This window comes from Podarcis vaucheri (genome assembly GCF_965113315.1).
Source record: "Podarcis vaucheri genome assembly, chromosome: 1".
Classification (NCBI taxonomy): Eukaryota; Metazoa; Chordata; class Lepidosauria; order Squamata; family Lacertidae; genus Podarcis; species Podarcis vaucheri.
In genome coordinates, this window is record NC_138759.1 from 105,492,351 (window position 1) to 105,517,493 (window position 25,143).

A 25,143-nucleotide genomic window follows, 5' to 3' on the forward strand; every position below is an offset into this window, starting at 1 on the left:
AGGGCCCGAAAAGTCAACAAAAACCCACAAATAGCATATGAATCAATATGGCTAACTTGACTCAACAATACTCTCCCCCCCCCGCCACGCACAAACAAATCTTACTGCAGTCAACTAAAGACAACCAACTATGCCTTGCCCCCACCAACCTCTCTCACTGCCAAGGGAAATAACAAATGAATAGAAAGAGAACCTACCCAAGTGATGCTGACACAAAACCCCCACACATACACTAAGTAAAAGAATGTAAGCTTTTCTACCCTCCCACTTCTCCACCAACTTATACTGTATACAACATTAATGTCTCACACTGAATGCAACTGATCAATAGAAATGGTTCTATGGCCTGAAAAAAGAGACAATGCACATACTATTGTAACCCAATAAAATCTTCAATAAAAATTAATAATATTTGTGTGTTACGGTACACACCATGTAGATGTTAAACATCACGGGGGATAGTACTGAATCCTACAGAAAGCTCCAAGGGCAGAGCAACACCTGCAAGCACCACTATCTGAAAATGGCCATCCAAGAAGGATTGGGAGCAACTCAAAGCAGTGCCCTCTACCCCAGCTCAAATAGCTGCTCCTGAAGGTACCATGGCTGATGGAGTCAAAAACTACAGAGACAACATTGAGAATAGACAGGCACCCACTCTCCTTGTCTCTGTCCCAGCAAGGGTCATCATGCAAGGTGATCAATGCAGTTTCTGTGCCAAAATTGGGCTTTAACTCTAATTGAAATGGATCTAGAAAATAAGTCTCATCCAAGAAAGCCTGGAACTGGTCCACAGCCAATGGAAAAGATTGATGCTTGCTTTACTTTTTGTAAACATTGTGCTCCTACAATTTATATTAGTGGCTACAACCTGAGGAGAGTGATTTCAACCTAGCTCAAATATTACCATTAAAACCAGAATAAAAAGAGTGCTGGTTGGAAAATGCTGCAAAAGAGTGTGGCCTCCACAGAGAGAGAATTCTTTGCTCAGAAATGATTTTTGGAAGCAAACCAGAACATTCTGCAGGAAAATTCTAATATATTCTGGTTGGCATCCAAAAACTGTCCACAGATAGATCACAAAGCAGCTCAACCAGTTTAAAATATTCTGCTCCCCCTGCATTGTAGAGTTAATGCATAACATTGGGGATACTTAAGATGCCAAAAAACATGTGGAATTGATCGGTGCCCATTCTTGCCTGCTTACCTGTCAGTCTTAATTTGGCATTTCAACTCAGAGCCGCAAAAGGGAGGGGGTCCCCCATAACTATTCTAGAAGAATTGTTAATAAATTGTGCAACATGGATAAAATGGGCAGATGATTAAATATACTATGTAGTTAATGAAAGCAGTTTGCCCATCGCATATATGCACACTCAGAATAGACAGCGCTTTTTTTCTTGAAAAATAGGTGCCGGTACTTACCATGAAGCTACAGTAAGTGCCACACTTTTTAACAACAACAACAAAAGAGGTGCCAGTTCTGCATGCTCTTGAGTACCCCCTGGAAAAACAAAAGCACTGGGAATAGATGCTGTCACTTTTAGCAAAACACGTGCCTTATTTTATGGCATTTACCATGTTACGCAATGTTGTTTTCGTAGAAGCAAAGTATTAAGGCTTCCTGACCCTTGAGAGTTTTGTCTTGTGAGCTTGCTTCCTAACCTTATGCCCTGGTCCAGGGATAGGGAACTTCATACCTGGGGCAAATGCAGACCTCTATCTAGTCTTTGGAACTCCTCCTAAGCCACATCCCTCACCAACTCTGCTCCACTGCTCCGCAGAAATCTCTCCTGAAACTGTAATAACATTCTCTTGCTTGCCTGCATAGAGGATGGTGATGAGGTGTGTAAAAACCTCATGACTTGTCTGGATGAAATACAGCCCATTGTATAAAGGTAAGAGTCAAATCTCTTGCCCCTGCCCATTTTTACCTTGGGTCCCCACTGGCATGTGGCCCCTGGAAGTTTGCATACAAGGCAATGTGTCCCCCTGACTGGAAAAGGCTCCCCATCCCTGCCCTAGTATATTTTTACACTTTTATTTCTAATTACCATAGAGCGTCTTCCAATGCAATGCAAGAAGACTTCTGCTTTCACAGTGGGATTTCACTTTCCTGTCCACTGCCTGCAGCCCCATCATGTGCCCCTCAAAGTCTGCTTTTGTAGAAAACACTAAACAAGTTCCTCTCCTTCTCCGAAGGGGAAGCAATCCTAGGAGGTGACCTCAACCTAAATATGAAAGGCATATCCCTGAAAGGCATCCACCCTACAACCCCATGGGCAACCTTCCTGCAAAGGAAATCCCCCAACAACTAGGGACTCTTACAAGTTACTAAAAATGTTTAAAAAACAGGGGTATCTACAACATTTGGGGTGAGCAAAACCCGGGAGACACCAGCCACACATTCCAATCCGGTACAGTGTCCAGACTGGACAGCATTCTGCTTACACATGGTCTGATCCCCTCAGTGGAGTCAACATTCAGATCACAGATCACACCCCAGTAGAAGTCACCGTTAAAATAGGAGAGGAGACACAAACCACCCCAGCACGGTCCTTCAGTCCCATCCTAACTACAAACAAATTAGAGAGAGTCTCACCAAAACTACTTCAAGGAAAACGATGTAGACAATATAACAATCCCCCTCCTATTGGACGCAATGAAAGCGGTCACCAGAGGAGCTTGCATAAAAGAGAAAGCATTCCTTAAAAAACAAACCTCCTCAAAAATTAGCAAAATAGAACAAGACATCACAGCCCTCTCATTACGCTACAAACAAACAGGTTCCAAAAAACTCCTTCAACTTACAGAACAAAAAAGGAGAGAACTAGACTCTCTATAAATCAACAAAACAATGATCAGCATTCTATACTCTAAAGGACGCTTCTATGAATATGGAGGGGAAAACTCCAGACTACTAGCAAATAGATGTAGGAAAAGAACACTCAAAACAAGAATACACTGCGTCACCAAAAAAGATGGCAGCATAAATTTCTCCCCCAAAGAAATAACTCCAGAATTTGCAGAATTCCTCTCCAACCTATATACCTCCCATAACCCACCTGAGGAGGAAATCAGAAAATTCCTAGCAGGACTGACTATGCCTTCCTTAACTGATGAGGAACAGGAATTCATAAACAGTCCTATCACCCCAGAGGAAATAGATGCGGTCCTCAAAAACCTGAAACCAAACCAAGCCCTAGGCCCAGATGGCTTTACAGCAGAATTCTATAAGAAATTCAAAGAAGCACTGATGCCCTACATGATGCGCCTATTTAATGATATCATAAAAGGGGGACCCATCCCCAAAATCTGGACCTACTCCAAAACAGTCTCCATCCCAAAACCACTGAAATACAGCCTCAAAATAGAATCATACTGCCCAATCTCATTAATAAACCAAGTCTACAAGATATTCACATGAATCTTGGCCAACCACCTAAAAATCTTCTTACGCAAGTTAATAGCCCCAGACCAGACTGGCTTTGTCCCTGGTCACAATATAACAGACCCCATCAGGACATTACTGAACCTGATCAAACACAGTAAGGCAACTAAACTCCCACTGACAATTATGTCCCTAGACATCCTCAAAGCTTTTGATTGCTTAGAATGGAAATACCTGTTAGCAGTACTAACTAACATGAAATTTGGCCCCAACTTCCTACAAATTCTCAAACAAATATACTCCCAAGCCTCAGCAAAATGCAGGGCTAACAATATGGATTCTAACACTATAGCTATCCAAAGAGGCACAAAACAAGGATGCCCACTGTCTCCCTTCTTATTCATCCTGGCTCTGGAACCTTTAGCAATCCGAATCTGAGCAGCCATAGACATCAAGGGAATGGAAATAAAAGTCAGAACCTATAAATTAGAGCTCTTCACAGATGACCTAATGGTCACAACACCAGACCCCATAAACACAGCAACATCCCTAATCAGAGAACTCAACACATTCGCAACGGTATCGGCCTACAGGTAAAATTTGCAAAGTCGGAGGCCAGGTGCTTCAACACCCCTCCTCACATCCCAAAAAAATTAAACAATCCAGCAGTAAAACCCCTCCTCACATCCAAAAAACCCTCACTAACGCCACCAAGGTAAAACTTTGCCACACCAAGTTCAGATACCTAGGGGTACAAATAACCAGAAACCTCAATAAATTATACCTCCACAACTACAAGCCCCTGTGGTGACAAATTAACAAAGACCTAAAGAGATGGAACAACATAAACTTCACTCTCTCAGACAAGATAGCCATGATCAAAATGATCACCCTCTCAAAACTAACCTACCTATTCCAAACCCTCCCAATCTGGATTCCCCCAACCCAACTCCGCAAATGGCAGAGAAAACTACACTCATTTATCTTCCCACCTAAAAAAACAAGAATACTTGCACCTCCCCTCCTCAGGAGGAGGATAGGGAATCCCCAACATAGAAGCATATTACATTGCCAACCAAGTACGTCATATAATCCTATACATACTAGAAGATGAGACAAAGCAATGGATACCCCTAGAAAGAGACACAGTTGAAAATACCTGCACCACAGCATACCCACTCCTCCCAAACAAAGGAAAATACCCACAACACTTAACAGGTACACACAGACCATGCTCAAAGCATGGAAAGCAGAAATAGGCATATTGTCCCCAACCCCATCCCCACTAATTCCCCTGGCACACCATCCATTATTCCACCACACAGCACAAAACCTCCAGATAAAAACCTGGCACACCAAAGACTTATATCGCCTAATAGACGTCTATAAAAATAACAAACCCTTGTCAACACAAGAAATACAGGACAAACTAGAAGACACCCAAACGCCCTGGTCAACACACCACCAACTACATGCCCTCTTAAACAATCCAGAAGTAAAATCAGCAGCAACTAGGCCCCTGACAGCTTTCGAAAACCTCCTCCTAACAACAAAGGGACATGGCAAAGGGATGGTATCCACAATATACAAAATACTACTCCAAAATCCCACAACCCCCCTAGACGCAATCAAAAAACAATGGGAGGATGACATAGGCTATAAGATTAACCCCACCCAGTGGACCAGAATATGGTCTAAACCCCCCTTTATATCCATATAAACGAAAAGGAAAGAACTCACTCTGAAACTCACCCACAGGTGGTAGCAAACACTAAGAAAATTAGTGCTAATACGCCCAGGAACCTCACCTAAATGCTGGAGAGGGTCACCTCCACAGGCACATGTGGTGGGAATGCCCCAAAATCCAACTATTCTGCACAACAGCCATACAAGAAATATGTAAAATAACTAGGTTGGTTATGAGTTCTTTGTGATATAAATGGGCGTTATTGTCTTGGAAGATGTTTAGTAGGGCCAATTCTGGGGTGATTTCTAGTACTTGCTTACTTTCAGCAGCCAGAAACGTCATAACCAGACACTGGAGAGACCTGTCAGGAGTAAGCATGGACCAATGGTACCAAATAGTATGGGAAACAGCCCTACTAGAAAAACTAACCAATAAACTGAAACTGACACAGGGACAAATAGAAGAAGATGCCTTCACCCTGGTATGGCTCCCCTTTATCACACACACAGCCCAACAAGACAATGACAAAAATCCACCAACAGCATACAAATTAATATGGCTAACTTGATTCGAACACCCAGCTACCCCACTCACACATGAAAACAAAGCTCACCACAGCCAATCACAAATGAACAACCACACCCTAGGCCAACCCGAACTTCTCTCACCACCAAAGGAACACAAGCAAATAGCAGAGAACCTGCACAAGCGACGCTGACACCAAACCCCACACGTATATTACCGCATTTGTATTTTTCACTATATAAGACGCACCAGACGACAAGACGCACCTAGTTTTTGGAGGAGGAAAACAAGAAAAAAAATATTGTGAATCTCAGAAGCCAGAACAGCAAGAGGGATTGCTGCGCAGTGAAAGCAGCAATCCCTCTTGCTGTTCTGGCTTCTGTGATAGCTGCGCAGCCTGCATTCACTCCATAAGACGCACACACATTTCCCCTTACTTTTTAGGAGGGAAAAAGTGAGTCTTATAGAGCAAAAAATACGGTAAGTAAAATAGAAACATCGCCACCTGCCCCCACCCCACTCACCTTTTCCCCCTCCACCTCTTCCCCCCTTTTTCTTCCTAATGTAACACTAATGTCTCAACAAATGAGTCTGATCTGTAAAAATGTAACTTGGAAAAAAAGAGAGAGACATTGCTCATACTTTTGTAAACCCAGAAAATATTTAATTAAAAAAAAAGTCTGTTTTTGTGGGGGTAAGCAGGGAGAGGAGAGGAAGGTGAGATTCTATTGCACTAGCAGATGTGTGCTGTGCTTAGACATAGAAATGGACACAGACCTCCCCTTTATAATGCCAGGCATTTTAATGGTGACACAAAAGCAAATAATACAAAGCACGTTTAAATTAACCTTTAAAATTATGAAGAATTGGCCTGTAAAAAGAAACCTGCAAACAACTCGGAATCAGGGAGAACTACAACAAAGCTTGCAGGTAAAATAAACCTATAGTGCATGCAGATTGTACACTGGGGAAGGCTGGGAAATTAAGTCAGCCTGGTACCTAACACTCATCAAGCAGTGGGGTAGGGGGGCTCTCTGGGGAGAGTGTTTTACAATCAGGGAGCCACCACACAAAAGGCCCTTCTGCAGGATTGCCACCTCCAGAGGTCAGGCTTGTGGGATCTACTTTGATTTTTTTTACTAGAACTCTGAGACCCACCAACCTGAGTCTGATGCAAGAGAAAGATGCTTAGAATTAAAGGATGCCGAGTTCAGGGACTTGTTCTGAGTACCAGAACTGAATGGAGCACACTGTCCTTCCACACACAAAAATACACTCCTAAATACCTCAGGCTTTCTTTAGTTAAGCTTAGGGCAAGAGGTCATTTTGCTTCAGCTGCTGCTAAACCAATGCAAGTCAGAAATCCTTGCTGATCTATTATGAGCCAGCAATCCATATCTATCTTCTGTCCATTGGTGCTCTAGGTCTAGGACACAGGAACTCCAGATTTGTGAAGTCGTGCTTTGTGACCAGGAACCACTCTATGTGTACTTATGAATGTCTCTGTATACGTGCACACACTTCCACTCATTCGCTTTTTAAAGTGAACACTTAATGTGCAGCATGACGGCAACAAACAGGTGTTTCGTAACATAGGTCATGCAGCTGCAGCCATGAGAATCAGAACTGGTTTCAGCTGCTTTTTTGGATGTACAACCCTGTGCCAGACCCGAGTTTGTTGCTGTTTTGTGTGTACAATGGTTCTTAGTCTCATTGAATTCTGTGGGATTTGAATATGCAGTCCGGTAGTTAAATCATATTAATTGCAAAGACCTTTAAGAGAACCTAACAATTTTTAATATAAATTGAGCCCATAGGCAATGGTAATGTCTCAGAACTATACTTGGCCCCAACCAGTGCAAAGATTGAAGTCTTCAAGTTCCATAAATATCTGAAAAAGATAAGAAGCACAAGGCAGCTGAAAGACTTTGCCCCAGCATGTCCCATTTCTGCCCTGGGCATTCTTCTGTGGGAGGGAGGAAGAAATCTCTTTGGTAATGGACTGGGTGGTTTAAAATTCTCTGGGAGTTTTTTTTTGGGGGGGGGGGTTAAATGAAAGATGTTTTGTATGAGTGGGTTCTGCAAAATACATTTGCTTAGAGACAAAGGAGACTCAGTGCCCACCACAGAAGAATTTAACATACATTAGCAGTTAATCGAATATTACTGACTTGGGATTTGACTGTAAGTAGCAACACTAGTAAAAAAATAAACCAAAACCAATCACCACCACCCTTGAAAAACAGGATGTTAAACCAGCATTAGTTACTGTGGGGAGGAAAATATGTGAATCTCTGTGGACTCACGTTTATGGGTGAACAACAGAAAGAAACGATTGGGTGCCCGGATCAAACCTTCATGAATTTATCAGGTCTCTCTTTAAAGCCACATTATGTGGCAGTTAATTCCATAATTTGAGTCTCAGTTTAGGGTTGCCATATTCGGAGGAGCAGAGGACACATGAGTCAACTTCTACTTTTAACTATGGATCGCTATGACAACTCTACACCTGAAAAAGAGGACACATGGCAACCCTACGAGTCAATTCGGTTGAAAATAGTAAAGGTAAAGGTAAAGGTACCCCTGCCCGAACGGGCCAGTCTTGACAGACTCTGGGGTTTGTGCGCCCATCTCACATCTATTGGCCGGGGGCCAGCGCTGTCCGCAGACACTTCCGGGTCACGTGGCCAGCGTGACAACGCTGCTCTGGCGAGCCAGAGGAACGCCGTTTACCTTCCCGCTGGTAAGCGGTACCTATTTATCTACTTGCACCCGGGGGTGCTTTCGAACTGCTAGGTGGGCAGGCGCTGGGACCGAGCAGCGGGAGCGCACCCCGCCGCGGGGATTCGAACCGCCGACCTTTCGATCGGCAAGCCCTAGGCGTTGAGGCTTTAGCCCACAGCGCCACCCGCGTCCCCTTTCGGTTGAAAATAGCCATGTTTAAAAAGGCATATCCACTCATTTGCTCAGAGTTTCAAGATTACAAAATAGCAGCAAGTACAGTGGTACCTCGGGTTACATACGCTTCAGGTTACATAGGCTTCAGGTTACAGACTCCGCTAACCCAGAAATAGTACCTCGGGTTAAGAACTTTGCTTCAGGATGAGAATGGAAATAGTGCTTCGGCGGCGCGGCAGCAGGAGGAGGCCCCATTAGCTAAAGTGATGCTTCAGGTTAAGAACGGACCTCCGGAAAGAATTAAGTACTTAACCCGAGGTACCAGTGTATAGGGATAGGAGGGGTGCGAAAACTGTGGCCCTGGTCATTGGACCACACTAGCTGGGGTTGATAGGAGTCAGTTTCTAGAAACATCTGGAGGGTCACAAATTCCCCAGATGCATGGCAGTGAAGGATCACCTACCTCCCTATCAGCCTATATATTAAAGCAGCCTTCCCTAACCTGGTGCCCTCTAGATGTGTTGGACTACAACTCCCATCAACCCCTGCCAACATGGTCAATGATCAGAAATGGAGTTGTAGTCCAGTACATCTGGAGGATCCCAGGTTAAGAAAGTCTACATTAAAGTTATAAAATGAAGGCTCTTCTATGGATGCCCTACCCAAAAGTAGATCGTTGTCACGTAGTAGGCTCACTTTGAAACTGCCATGCCAAGATTTCTTCATTGCCCTTGGCTTTCAAAGAACAACAACAACGAGTTTTAGTTTGGAATTTGATCTCTTCTTCTGCTGCAATATTTTTCTTGTTGTGACTTTGTATTCTATGATGTTTCTTTTAATTATGGAGTTTTGTTAGCCATTGTTATGCTTAAATTTCTCCAGAGTTTTTCTCTCTTCTGGACTTTCTATATGTACAATGAAAGTAAGCCAAACTTGTGAGGGATGAGTCATGCTTATCCTCTCAAACTTGGCAAGTCAATTTGTTTCCCAGGTTAGTCATACTCGAATGTTATTGGGATGAATGGAACAAGGTAGTCATAACTGTTGTATATATATTTTTAGATTGGTTTTAAGTGTGGCCTAAGATAGAGTTCCTCTCTCATGTAATCTAAAAGCACATACATTCAAGTATATTATTTAGAGTCAACTGCCCCAACACTACACAATTCTTTTTAGCTTCTTGAAACTAATGAGAATCTCTAAACTCTCCAAGGACAAGCTTGCTCTCTGTGTGGCTGTTATGGCTAATACTCTGGCTGGTCAGAGACATTATTTTCAGTTTTCACAAATGCCAAAAGTACAATTCATGCAACTTGGTTGAAAAGTATGGAAGGCATTTGGGAGCAGAGATTGCTGATTTCAGTAGCAGTGGACTTTATTCCTTCCTCTTTGACATTGAAGGAGTAAACCCAGGGGTCAGCAAGGTTTATCTTGCCTGGGCCCATGGAGATCCCTCTGTGGGATGGATCACGTGTGAGCGATTTTCAGCATCTGCGCATGCGCAGACATGATTTTGGACGCCCGCGTCTGCGCATACGCGATTTCCAGTGGTACGGAAGTGAGTCCCCGTGCCGCACTAGTTTAGCGCAGCATGCTAGCGGGCAGCTCAGTTTGGGGGCTGCTTGTGGGCCGGTCAAACGATCTCTGCAAGCTGCTTCCGGCCCATGGGCCTTAGGTTGCTGACTCCTGTGTTAACCCATTTGGGGGGTGTGTGTGTGTGTGAAAGAGAGAGAGACTTCAGGCATTAGACATGCCCAATTCATGGAAAAAAACTTTTCAGTTCTATTGTAGTTACTGGATTTGGGTGAAAAAGAAAAGAAAAAGAAAGCAAGCTCTAATGTGTGATATGTAAATCAGTAACTAAAAAAAGCGAAACACGCACCCATGTTTTTGAGATGCTAAGATAAATTTTAATTATGCTAATACCGCCCTTCATAGATTGCAATCACTTTGCACGGGGGGGGGGGATCACACACTCTGTAACATTTAAAAAGCACAGGAACATAAGCATCTGCCTTGCATTGAGTCAAACCACCAGTCCCATCTTCCACAGTATTGTCTACACTGACTGGCACTGGTTTTCCAGGGTCTCAGTTGTACCTGGAGGTGCCCAGAATTGGGACCATCTGCCCACAGAACAGATGCTGTTCCACCAAATTACATGAATGCACCAGCTGCATAATGAATATGCCCAGCTGATGTTAGTGCTGGTTTTGATTTATAAAGCCTTAAATGCTTCAGGACTGCAATATCTGAAGGACCGCTTTTACCCATATGAACCTGTGCTCATCACCTGTGGCTTTTCCTCGTGTGCTTCCTCCATGAGAAGTCTGGAGGGTGGCAACATGAGAACAGGCCGTTTCACAATTTCCATTTGTGGAATGGTCTCCTCAGGAAGGCTTGCCTGGTGTCAGTCATCATTAGATATCTTTAGGCACCAGGCAAAACTTTCTTCTATAACAAGGCCTTTGGTCTTTAAGTATCTGTGGGCTTTTAGAAGTGGGGTGTTTTGAATGTACTGTATTTCTCTTTCCTCTTGGCTTTAATGTATCCACATGCAGTTTATTGTCTTTACTTTTCCCCTCCCCCCTTTTTTTCTTTTAAGCCACTTTGGGTTGGGTTTATCAGGGCAAGATAAAGCAGATGACAAAATTAATTTTAAAACAAGACAAAACAATGGAATCTCTCACTCCTTACCTCCTTCAAGAATTTCCTCACACCCCCTACTCTACAGTGAGGGACCAGAATCTGGGGTGGGAAAAGAGAAAGCAGAAATCCCATTACACAAGTGAGTTTCCTCTGCACAAGCAGACAGAAATCACTGGATGTTGCCCTTACATTCCAGCTTTCAGCAGATTTTCTCATTGCGATGTGAAATAGTATTTAAACAGTCAGCCAAAAAATGCACTGTGAAGTAGACCTCAGCAATCCCCAGCCTCTCTGTTACAGTTGAGCTCTATGGTTTGGAGTTACTGCCTTCATGAGTCACATAACACTGAGGAAATTTCATTCTGTTAATCCTGTTAGCAGTTCTCCCTAAGCATTCACAGTGATTAAAGCCTTACGTGCATGAAACTAGATGGTAGAATTTTAAATCATTCTCAAACTATTTTTTAAAAAGGGTAAACTCTGAGAGAGAGATAAATGTTTGCACAGAAAGCAATCACATTATTTAAGTTAACATAGGAGACATGATTTGAAATAAAGGCTAGAAAACATTAAAATCCTTGAGTATTCCATAGAAAACTAAGCATAACCAGGACTACACAGGACACATGTAACACAGCAGCCCCTTTTTTAAATGACAGAAATACTCCAAAAAGAAGGTTTTTTTTCTGGTGACATTAAAGAGTTTTTTGGTCAGTCATAGTTTTGGGAATAAGGGACGCGGGTGGGGCTGTGGGTAAAACCACAGTGCCTAGGATTTGCCGATCGTATGGTCGGCGGTTCGAATCCCCGCAGCGGGGTGAGTTCCCGTCTTTCGGTCCCAGCTCCTGCCCACCTAGCAGTTCAAAAGCACCCTTAAAGTGCAAGTAGATAAATAGGTACCGCTTTATAGCGGGAAGGTAAACGGCGTTCCGTGTGCTGCGCTGGTGCAGGCTCACCAGAGCAGCGATGTCACACTGGCCATGTGACCCGAAAGTGTCTGCAGATGGTGCCGGCTCCCGGCCTCTAGAGTGAGATGAGTGCACAACCCTAGAGTCTGACAAGACTGGCCCGTACGGGCAGGGGTACCTTTACCTTTACTAGTTTTGGGAATATGCGAGGAATGCTCTCTCCAGGCCAACTCCCTTCTGATTCACTAGTGTTCAAGCATAGTTTAGATATATTGTAAAACTTGTTATAAACTTCTCTCTCTCTCTTATCTAACTCAATCCATAAAACAGGAAGGAAGTTAGGGAAATTGTATGCTTATTTCTGGCTGCTCTTTAAAATCCAAAAAAAGCAGAGGATTTTTTAAAAAAACAAACAAACGCAGCAAAGGATTTTCAGGGTGTTGGGCACATGTCCTCACCAATGTTCCCTTATCTTTGCTTGGGTAGAATTTCCTCTGGAGCCTTATGTCTGTTTCCTTTGGTTAGACAGGAAACATTGGGGTTACAAATGTGCTAGCTAGCCAAAGTATATTGACCATTCACATATCAGGCCGAGATCTAGACTAGAATGTAATCTCTATTGTCACCCTGAAAGAAAGGATGATGGCCATGGGAAAGGGAGTGCTGAATTCCAAGGCTGATGTCCAGCTTGAAAGGGATGGAAGTCATTAGGTAATTAATTAGGAACATAGGCAGCCAGTGTGGTGTAGTGGTTAAGAGCGGTAGTCTCGTAATCTGGGGAACCGGGTTCGATTCCCTGCTCCTCCACATGCAGCTGCTGGGTGACCTTGGGCCAGTCACACTTCTCTGAAGTCTCTCAACCCCGCTCACCTCACAGAGTATTTGTTGTGGGGGAGGAAGGGAATGTTAGCCGCTTTGAGACTCCTTCAGGTAGTGATAAAGCAGGATATCAAATCCAAACTCCTCCTCCTCCTTCCCTTCTTCTTCTTCTTCTTCTTTTTCTTCTTCTTCTTCTTCTTCTGAGTCAGACCATTGGCTTATCTGGTTCAGTATTGTCTATACTGGCAATGTGAGGAATTAAACCAGGGACTTTCTGCATGTAAAACAGATGCTCTGCTACTAAATGACAGCTTCACCACTAGATTTGACACAGAATCATATAATTATAGAGTCGGAAGGGACCTTCAGGATCATCTAGCTCAACCCCCCGCGAAGCAGGAATATGCAGCTGTCCCATAGGGGGATCAAACCTGCAACCTTGGTGTTATCAGCACCACGCTCTAACCACTGAGCTCGGTCTTTCTCTGGGAAACAGCAGTGGCAGCTTGAAAGGTGATGAACTTGGAAGAAATACCAATGCTCTCTGTGCAGTTACTCCATATGGAATAACTTTCTTAAATTTATCTTTCAGTCCTCAGATTGGATCTTATGCAACCCTTGTAAAGGGACCCTAATAACTTGGGTAGCAATCTGATGAAGCAGCCAAGGTAGACTAATCTCAAAATGATTATATCAGTTGAACACAGGGCTTGTTATTCTTCGCCTCGTCGTTTCTGGCAGCTAGTCGGTGTGAGCTTTCCTCCCCGCCCTCCTCCTTTTTACAGAGTAGTCTTGAATTTCCACCAGGATCAGCCTGCTATAATTGTGGTTTTGTTTGCTACAAAAATTGTAAATGCAACAAGAGCCTTGTGGCAAGGCTGGAAAAGTCACCCAGGTATAAATATGCTTTGAGCCTTAATCTCATTCCACCACAGGTGTAGCGCATACTTTAACAAGATTAACTTAAAGCGCCATCGCCATGTGGATCTGTAAAGATGAAAACCTTTGCCCTGATTGGCAAATGCAGATATATTTTTAATCAAACTCCTGGGAGGCTGCAAATCACTGGCAGCATATAAGATGAGAATTCAACAAAGGGAAAAACTCGCTTCAGTGAAATGACTCCATCCTTATTATCCTTATAATGTAATCAACTCATGTTACCGGGCTGTTACAAGCATTCCAATCTATTTTAGGGTACTATAACTCAAAACTCATAAAACAACTATTCAGAATGAGTGTAAGCTTGCTTGCTGACTAAATACTCCCTATTCATTCTGCTCCAATAATGAGCTCACTTGTGATAGATTAGGCCATTTAGGAGATGTTGACTCGGCTATGCTACAGATGCTGCACTGAAATGGGCTTATGCAGGAAGTCTCAAACCTTGTCATAGCAAGCCTCTCTCAATCAAGACACAAGCTGGTTGAGCTCTCTCCCGTACAGCTAAGGGAAAACAACTTTGACTTGGGTAGTAGTGCTTATTGTTATCCTAGGCACAATGCCAAGCATCTCAGTGAAAAAGAAACAGAGCATGGCACAGTTTAAGGACTCTACGGGAAGCACTCCAGGGAACCAAAACAAATATCCTGCAAATAATAGGGGGTCAATTCACTGGGTTTTCAGAGCTAGCAATTAGTGCAAGAGAGACTGCATGGTGTTGCTTGGGCTATTGACTGGGGCATCTGAAAGGTGTGTGCATGGGTTGTAAGCAAGTGTCAAGAGGTACCCAACATTTGCATTGCTAGTCGAGGAAATTTGCACCATGACTAGCAGCTGTTCCTATTTGCATAAGATGGTACACCTTGCACCTTCAGAATCCTGTCTTAAGATGGATCAACCATTTTACTTACAGCCTGTTTGAGAACAGAGGCAAACACATAAGGAGTGTTTAAAGCTTCTTCTTCTTCTTCTTTGGCGATCACACAGGAAGGTAGATTATACGATCTGTTAAAACATTTCCCCATTCTTCAAACTTTACTATGATAATCCATTGCTCCTTTGCAGCTGAATCGCTAAAAACGTAATTATGGCAATTATGGCTGCTCAGAACAAATGACATTTAATTCTTAATGTAGTTTAGGGGAAGCCAATGTGATGATGCCCTCCAGATGTCATTGGACTCTAACTTCCATCAGCCTCAGCCAGACTAGCCAGTGATCAGGGATGAAGGGAGATGTTATCGAGCAAACATCTGGCAAGCACTGCATTGGCTGCTCCTGGTGTAGTTGAACTTGCCACCATTGTGGCACTGCTGACCTCTTGCACTCTTATAAACCCAGAGTGCAAGCACTGCATTTCTGCTCCCAGGTAATATGGCCAGATCATTCTCTCCACCTCATAGACCTTTTGATACACTGGATGTGAATTCAATCTACATTCTGTATTACCTTCTACATCACATCAGTTGAAAATAAAACAGAAGATTGCAGGAAGCACCTTTGAAAAGAGACATATCAGCATTTCCAAAGTCACAACAAACAGAAAAACTGCTGATGTGTGGATCTTCCCAGGCCAATTAAGGTTATTCTCCCCTTGTAAAAGTGCCTTCATCTCCCACCATGCAGAGAGGAACCTCAGCCAGGTAAGCAGGGAACCACTCTGAAAATTGTTATTTGAAAAACTCATGAATCTTTAGAGAAAAGAGTTAGTGATTTGGCATTATAGGGCCTGGTGTTAAAAGGGGCCTTGAGATGTCAATGGACACCCAAATACCAAAAAAAAAATTAAAATTGAATTTTGCTACTTGGTAAGAGAAGCATTTACATTCTCTTCAGTCTGGTCAGTTTATGGTTGAGCTTACATCCACTGTGCTTGGATATGGTTGTGCAGACATCCACTGTGCTTTGGTTTACAGTGGTGCCCCGCAAGACAAATGCCTCACAAGATGAAAAACTCGCTAGACGAAAGGGTTTTGTGGTTTTTGAGCTGCTTCGCAAGACGAATTTCCCTATGGGCTTGCTTCGCAAGACGAAAACATCTTGCAAGTTTGTTTCCTTTTTCTTAACACCGTTAATACAGTTGTGACTTGACTTCGAGGAGCAACTCATAGAACGCGGTGTGGTAGCCTTTTTTGAGGTTTTTGGTGATTTTTGAAGCTTTTCCAAAACTTTTCCGACACCGTGCTTCGCAAGACGAAAAATTCGCTAGACGAAAAAACTCGCGGAACGAATTAATTTCGTCTTGCGAGGCACCACTGTACTAAAATTCAGCTGCTAGAGCAGGGGTGGGGAACTTATTTCAGACCAAGGGCCATTCCCCCTTCTGGGCAACCTTTTGAGGGCCACATGCCAGTGGTGGGGCAGCAAATGTAAATTTTGTCTTTCTAAAGGAGGCTAGTTTCTACACAAACTCACATGCCCTTCCCTAGCCTGATGTGCTATGTCAAGAATAAGCATTATTAGATGTGTTTAGGAACACATGAAACCCCCCCACTATCTATAGTGTTACTGATCTGTAGAGATATTACACTTGGATTTTACTGAAGCTAATAAACATCCTCCACCCTATTTGCCATCGCATTAGCTCTGCTGTGTGTTTAAGAGCTAAACGCACATACTTCTTCAGCAGCTCTGCTGTCATGCAGCCTCAGGCCATACCAACTTCTTGTGGAATCTTTGACAGATATCATAACACTACCAAACAAAGCTTGGCCAAGTTAGTGCAAACGGTAAGACATTTTCTTGAGTAGGGGATGAATGGGAGGGGAGAAAGAAAATAAACACTGATGAAATGCGATGTATATGCAGCATATAAATTATTAGATTTTCGTGGAGATTGCTGACATACTTGAAAGGTACCTGTAAACATCATGCATGAGAATTGCTACTCTCTCTCTCTCTCTCTCTCTCTCTCTCTCTCTCTCTCTCTCTGTGTGTGTGTGTGTGTTGTCGTCGCACACAGCAGCAATACTACCAGAGGCGTGGAATGCCTTTCATTCAATGAAAATCAGGACATTTTCAACCTAGCAGGGCTATGAATTTTTAATCCCATTTTCAGAATTTATAGCAACGAAACTCTGGAGCCCTACAGGGAAGCAAGTCCAAATGCATGTTGCTGTCTCCAAGCCACAGGTAATCTGGAGAAGTCTAACTGATTTCAAAGAAGATTGTTTGAAATAATTTGCAAACTGGGTTGGTGCAGTATGAAAAGGAATGCCAGCTTGAACTGCCGTGATAGGGATGAATGGGAAACATGCTAATGGCTGTTCCAATTACTTGCTTGGAAGAGTTGCCCACAACAGCACTTTTTCTTTAGTACTGTGTAAAATATACTAGGCATGTCAAATGCACCCTGCTCATGGAACAATTGGGAAGCACAGTTTTTACACTCCTAGCAAATAATCAACAACACCTAAAAAATGGAGGTACTTCAGCTGGGAGACACCACAGGTGGTTGTTGTTGTTTAGTCGTTTAGTCGTGTCCGACTCTTTGTGACCCCATGGACCAGAGCACGCCAGGCACTCCTGTCTTCCACTGCCTCCCGCAGTTTGGTCACTCATGTTTGTAGCTTCGAGAAGACTGTCCAACCATCTCGTCCTCTGTTGTCCCCTTCTCCTTGTGCCCTCAATCTTTTCCAGTATCAGGGTCTTTTCCAGGGAGTCTTCTCTTCTCACGAGCTGGCCAAAGCATTGGAGCCTCAGCTTCAGGATCTGTCCTTCCAGTGAGCACTCAGGGCTGATTTGCTACACCACAGGACCAGGGCTAAAATGCAGTCCCCCATGTTTCTGACCCTCCGTAGGTCACATAGCCCCTCATGAGACTACACCCCACTTCACTCATCTTGAGTACCTTTGTCTAGGACATGTCACTGAACCTCTTTCGGATTGGATGGCAGAGGGGTGTGTGTGGAAACCTCACCTTAGCATGGCAGGAATGTAACCTAATCTACATTGCTAAAGCCATTTTTGGCTCTCGCCCTGTTCATCACTAGCAGGGCAGAACCCAGCACAGAAGGAAACAAAATAGCTAACCTTTCCTCTTCTGCTTTGCTGGCAATCGGACCAAAAAGCACAAACAGCCAGGCTTCTTCTTCTTATTTTCTGGTTGACCCAGCTATTCTAAAACCATAGGATGTGATTTCCATAGCAAAACATGCCAAAGTCTATTTTGTTCTACAGCATCTTATCAGTGAGAACCTGCTACCACCACCAGAATGAACTGTGTTGGGGGAAAGGGTTGGAAGGAAGTTCCTACCTTCTTTCAAGTGTCTTCTGAAAACTGCACTGTTTCAACAAGACTTTACAACATGATTTTTTCCCTTAAAACCAACCAGTATCTACTAATGTTTGACTGATGCTTTTATGAGAGAGAGAAAGAGAGAGAGATTTTGTATGCTGTAAGGGGCTTTGTTCTATTTTAGGTTAAAATTTTCAAACCACAACAAAAAACCCTGCCTGTGTGGGCACATGCACCCTACAGATTCACAAAGACAAAGGGTTATCACATATGTCTTCCAATATGTGCATCTTTACCAGAGTTGTAGCTTTGTGTTACCATACAGCATAGTGCACTAAAGTATCTCCCCTCCCCTCACTTGTTAAGCAGAGATTGGATGGCTATCTGTCATGGATGCTTTAGCTGAGATTCCTGCATTGCAGGGGTCGGACTAGATGACCCATGGGGTCCCTTCCAATTCTACGGTTGTATGATTCTTCCTCAGAACTACTCTTAAGCTGAACCTCCAGCCTGGAAGACCTTCTGGCCTTTTCTGCGAAGGCAGACCACAACAGCTACCACCTCTCTGCTGCCCTCTGCCCCAGAGGTGCCTCCATTTCTCTGGTATTGTAGACACTAACTGATAGAGCCATATTTCTTTTCATTGCCTACTGCGGGAAGTCAGCAGGGAACCTCCTTTGGACTGTAGAAACTTCTTTTCAGATAGACATATGCTTTATGTCCCTCTATGACAGTGTTTAGAATGATGTCAACATCCCCGGATGTTAACATTTCGTTGTAAGTTTGGAAAGGGAGGAGGTAGCAAAAGAGTCCAGTGACATTTTTTATTCCCAATAGTTAGAAACTGAACTGCACGAGAAATACGATCGTGCTTATAGAACATTGTCCACCAGTAAATCTGTGGAGTTTGTTTAAAAAATTCTTTCCCAAATGTCAATGACTGGCTTTAGCCATCTCCTGACACTCCTAGATCTTGTCTGAAACCATAGGCTATGCCTGACAGGAGAAAAGACTATTAATTAGATGGTTGAGTAACACACAAAAAGCTTGTATATCATGTTTCTCCTGCTCAAGGAAAAACATGAACAAAACGCCTTACCGCTGATGACTACTAATTTTTGAATACCAAGTTAGGTTGTTTGATAAGCTTCACACAGGGGTGGTCCTGCCTTTAGGGAAAGTGAGATAACCTGCCTCAGTCAGCAGATATTGAAGGACAGCAGTGACAGTGCCCTGACTGTCCCTCCTAAGTCTCCCATCTATTCCCCTCTGTTGGAGGGCAGGTCTGTGTATGCTACATCCCATTTCTAAACTAGTTCGCTGCCTCAGGCAGAGAAGAGGACACTGCCCCAGCACTACAAATGGCTCTTGTTAGACCCATAGCATTATTTTCCATCACAAAAGGTAATAATAATAATAATAATAATAATAATAATAATAATAATAATAATAATTTATTATTTATACCGAGCCCATCTTTGGGTGGCCTTCAACAAAATACTAAAATACAATAGCCCATCAAACATTCCCTAAACAGGGCTGCCTTTAGATGTCTTCTAAAAGTCTGGTAGTTGTTTTTCTCTTTGACATCTGGTGGGAGGGCATTCCACAGGGCGGGTGCCACTACCGAGAAGGCCCTCTGCCTGGTTCCCTGTAACTTGGCTTCTTGCAGTGAGCGAACTGCCAGAAGGCCCTCGGAGCTGGACCTCAGTATCAGGGCAGAATGATGGGAGTGGAGACGCTCCTTCAGGTATACTGGACAAAGGCCGTTTAGGACTTTAAAAGGGGCACATTGGTGTGTTTTAATTCTGTATTGCCACCAGGAGGCTTTTCTCATATTTATAGTAGGCTGAGGTTTTTTCTTTTTTGCTGCCCATCCCCATTTCTTTTCAGTGATAAATCTGTGCTTAGTGTGGCCTGTGTGTAGCATTTAATGAACAGCTAACAAAAGCCTAATAATATTAATGACCAACTTTCATTAGCTGTTGTTCAGCAAGGCTGAATGTTACACAAGAATGAGTGATCAGCTAAGTGCACTTGAAATAAATATGAAACAAGGTGTGCAGAACGCCCAGATTCCTCCCGAGTCAAAAACTGTATTAGCTGTTCGCCGAGGTAGAAAAACAACACACCATGATTATTTGTTGCGTCTTTACAAGCAGAGCTCGCTGAAGAGAGAGCGGCCACAGAGAATACCAATGCAGTATGTGTCTGACATATTAAAAGTAGACATCCATTCGTTTTTAGATGGGTCAGTTTTAGAACATTATTCCTCATAACAAAGTGGTACGAATGAGGCACTGAAAGAACCGCTTGTTCCTACACTGTTTACATGGTCAAAATAAAACAGCAATTTGTTCAGGAGCACCTAGATTTATAGCGATGGTGAAACGAAGATTTGGTCGGTGCCTTGAGGGGTGACCCATATAAGCTACTATGAGCTTTTAAAAAGGAAGACAAGGATAGAACTATACTCAAAGTAGCACTAAGGAGAACATTTTGTTAGTGAACTTCTGCTTGCATTCTCACACTCTCCTCCCCTTGTGTACCCCCCTAGATCAGTTCTGGTCCCCCTGAAGTCCTCTGGAGCAGGAAAGAGGGGAGCGGGAATCTTATTGATTCCACAAAGCTGATCCTGATAAGAAGCTGGACCATGAAGCCAAAAAGATTCCTCAGCCTTGTGCTGGCACTGATCATTGAGCTAGTGCAACTGTTCCAAGTTGAATACTTTGTACTTTTTCAAGTTGGCCATTTGAGCCTCCTCTTATTTTTAGAACTGGAAATCTCAGAGAATGCTGAATATAGTATAGGCGACATGGCCTAGTCTACGGGGCTAAGAATGGCTTTTATAGATGGAGTTTATCTTTTGACACATGCCAAGAGGCCCCTTTAACCATGCACAGCCCCACAGCAGAGTTCGAGAGAGAGGAAAACCACACTCAGACCTTCTATCACCAGGGGGTGAGATTTCAAGCTGGTTCTCTAGTTATCCAGGCAATGCACTTTCTTTAGAGAAGCTGAATTGCAGAGGAATCCAGGCATGCCATTTGTATGCAGGGTTGCTCATACAGTGGTACCCCGCAAGACGAACGCCTCGCAAGACGGAAAACCCGCTAGACGAAAGGGTTTTCCGTTTTGGAGGCGCTTCGCAAAACGAATTTCCCTATGGGCTTGCTTCGCAAGACGACAGCCCATAGGGAAATCTCCAGGACAGCGGGGAAGCGCAGCGCGTCTTCCCCACTGTCCTCGGACCTCCTCCCGCCGCGCGGCATCGGAACGAGATGCCGGGCGGCGGGGGGGGGAACGCCTCCTCCCACCGCGCGGCATCGGAACGAAGCTCCGATGCCGGGCGGGGGAGGGGGAACGCCTCCTCCCGCCGCGCGGCATCGGAACGAAGCTCCGATGCCGGGCGGCGGGGGGGGAACGCCTCCTCCCGCCGCGCGGCATCGGAACGAAGCTCCGATGCCGGGCGGCGGGGGGGGGGGAACGCCTCCTCCCGCCGCGCGGCATCGGAACGAAGCTCCGATGCCGGGCGGCGGGGGGGGGACGCCTCCTCCCGCCGCGCGGCATCGGAACGAAGCTCCGATGCCGGGCGGCGGGGGGGGGACGCCTCCTCCCGCCGCGTGGCATCAGAACGAAGCTCCGATGCCGGGCGGCGGGGGGGGGACGCCTCCTCCCGCCGCGTGGCATCAGAACGAAGCTCCGATGCCGGGGGGGGGGACACCTTCTCCCGCCGCCCGGCATCGGATGGCTTTCCTGAAGACTTGGGGTGGGAGGAGGGTTTTCCTTCCCACCGCCAACATTCAGAATGCTGTTCTGAATGTTGGCGGTGGGGAGGAAAAACCCTCCTCCCACGCAAGCCCCGGGAACAGAGGGAAAGCGCTGTGCGCCTTCCCCTCTGTTCCCGTACCTGTCCTGAAGGCTTGCGGTGCGGAGAAAAGCCCTTCTCCGCACCGCCAACCTGGCAAGCGGTTTCCCTAGGAACGCATTAATTGATTTTCAATGCATTCCTATGGGAAACCGTGCTTCGCAAGACGAAAAACTCGCAAGAAGAAAGAACTTGCGGAACGAATTAATTTCGTCTTGCGAGGCACCACTGTGCAGAACTATGGCAACTGAGAACGCCCACGTAACGAGTGACTTCTTTTGGGCTGAATTATACTGACAAATTCTTCATATGAATAGTTACAATTGGGTACCTGCAAGAATCTGTTTCCTAGTGTTAACTAGGTCCTTGAGTTAATTGTTGAAGTGGTTCACTTCATGTTATCTAATTGCATCAACCCCGAATAAACACCACCTGCATAATTTCTTGATGTCCCCCGCCCTCCATGAAACATACTAGAAACTATTTCCAACTTTGAAAATAGGACTACTTAATTTTTCTGTTCTACAGCTTTCTGCCTTATAAAGGATTTTGTGTGTTTAGCAATGCACGGCTTATTTCTGAGTTTTAAAGAAATCTTCCTTTTTTTGCCCATCATGGCTCTGCATAAACTGCAGAAATGAGTGTATGATAAAGTTTCAATCTTAACAATACAAATGAAATCTGGAAGTATTTCGCTCTTACCACTTTAAATCATACTTATTTTTTTCTGCTTCAAAATCGTCCTTGGAGTTGTGTTGAGAATTACATGGCAGTTATGGGAATACTGGTTGGTCCCAATGAAGCTATTATTTGACTGACCCCAGGAACACCTAGCATGCTTTCTTACACAATATCAAGGTATTGCTTAAAATTAATACTGTTCATTTAACAACTACTTATACGATTCCGAATTGCAGCAATTAGTTTTGGCTGACTCTGCAGAAGACTCTGAAGAGTTGCAGAGTAATTAGAGTCTACAATGACTGCTTTTGAGGACTTACCTGTCTTGGGCCGGCTGCTCAGCACTGTCTAAAATTACCAGTCTGCTCACTCGAAGTTTATTAACTACAATTTCTCCTCAATTACTTCCAGAGGGCAAAAGGCCTAAAATGAAGATGGCAGGGAAAGACTAGAGACTCTCCCCTTGAATGTGCATCTTTGACCTTTTAGGTGTTTTGAGGGCTGCTTTCCTCGTGACAACAATAGCGAACAGTCAACAGAATCCTTCATCTTTACACTTATGAGGCCATACCAACTGCATAGATCTTTTTTCATGCTCCCTTGAACCATGCAGATGGAAAACACTAGACTACCCGACAACCGTCAGCATGCGATGTAAAACAATAATATGCAAAGGTGGCTTTAAAAAAATGATTTTACACGTAAGAATATGGGTAGATGATATACTTTTTAAAAACTTTACATCCGTGTTTTTTCTTTTTTAATTTCTATACCGCCCTATACCCAAAGGTTCCGATGCTTTCAAATAACCATTTTCAAACTGTCCCCCCCCCCACTGATGAGCAAATACGGAAAACAAACACTTTCAGATTTTTTTAAAAAATGTGTTTCTTCCATACCAGTAAGAAAGTGCACTAAGGTGCTCCACATCCACTTAAGACTGAACATTTAAATTTCTATTATCCCATTAAGATCACTCTATAACATGATAATGCAGGAAGAAATGATTTCAGAGCTGCTCTTCCTCCACGATTTGCCTCACAACTATAGTTAAGCTTGGTTAATCCACTTTTAGGCCTAAATTTTTAGAGGGGGTTTCAACTAGTTCATGATGGGCCTTGGAACCCCAAACCTGAGCTAGTTTCCGAATACCCCAGTTTCGACCGTCACCATCTTCATTATCCCTGGAGATTTATATATTATTTTTCATATTATTTATATATTTTTAGAACAGTCATTTCAATTGTGAATGTTTTAATGTGCATTTTAATTGTATACAATTAGTTTTATACTTGTAAATGGCCTAGAAGCCATTTTGGCAATTAAGTGGCGTACTAATTAATAAATAATAGCTACTACTCTTCATTTCCAGCCTCTAATTAAAACCTTACAACTCTTCATGTTCACCATCTAATTAAACTTTGCACCAATACTATATTATTAGCAGAAAAGGACCCAAGGTTTAGAGATAACCCTAAGGCCTGCAAGGAACTTCACAGCTGCGCTGAGATTTGAATCATGGAACTTCCTGGCTGAGCAGCAAAATTATTCTAGGAAAGAGAACACAGAAGGATCCTAGTCCACAACTGAATGAAGAGGAAGTACACAGGTTTAACCACATTTACTCATAATAAGCCAATGAGACCAAAATTGGCTTAACTATTTTGTTAATAAACTGCTGCTGCAAAGAAAGTATTTAGAATTCCTAAAGCATGGTGTCAAATAATGAGATCTTTGGAACTAACCCATAAAACATAGTAGACATAAAGTACAAAACCACATGCAGAATTTTCTCAGACGAGATGTTTGTATCTCATTTTGTATTTTCTTTTAGATACATTGTGATGCAGATTTGTAAAATATGAATTGTGCACCTGTGAGGTTTTCCACATTTTCTCCCCCACCCCCTTTCGGAAAACCACAGTGAAATTAACTTATTTCCAGTCACTTCTCTTGCATTCAGCACAAAGATCTTGGCAGCCGTGTGTGTTTATCACCTTAACACAGAGAGCACACTGCTCAGCTGTAGCTCATATTAGGACAGTCTTGAAGCCATAATGTTTTCCTCTAAGAGACAAGGAGACTGTGCTCATATAGAAGATTTCTAGCATATTTTCTTCCAGTACCATTGCTGCATAAATTATAAATAAAGTGTCAGCACTAATAACGAGCACTTTCACACATTGCTCCTTGGAGCATTTATTTCAGTGCAAAAAATAAATAAATGTGTGTACATATTTTCAATTGTGCCTAAATTCACAGTTGCTAAAACGTCCAATACTCCAGCCTGAAAAAAATCCATTCTGAAGAGGTGAGCAGAGAAATAAATGCAAGTTAACAACATGAACATTTTACTTGAGCATTTTCTCCTTAACAAATTGCTTGTGCCCCAAATCGCACTGTGGCACAGGCTCTGCTGCCTCTTGCACCAACTTGTTATGTTCCAGCTGCTGCTGCCACTGGTCCTGAGTCTTTAAAATTCTGGGAAATCCCTTGTGTCACAGATTTTTTGGGGAAGAGAGGAATCAACCCTCAACTG

The 25,143-nt window shown here is 43.6% G+C and overlaps 1 protein-coding gene across 1 annotated transcript in view; it reads left to right on the forward strand.

The window, feature by feature from the left end:
- Nucleotides 1-25,143, forward strand: part of LYPD6 (LY6/PLAUR domain containing 6) — a 680,840-nt gene that overhangs the window by 60,855 nt on the left and 594,842 nt on the right. The gene's annotated exons all lie outside the window — the stretch shown is intronic.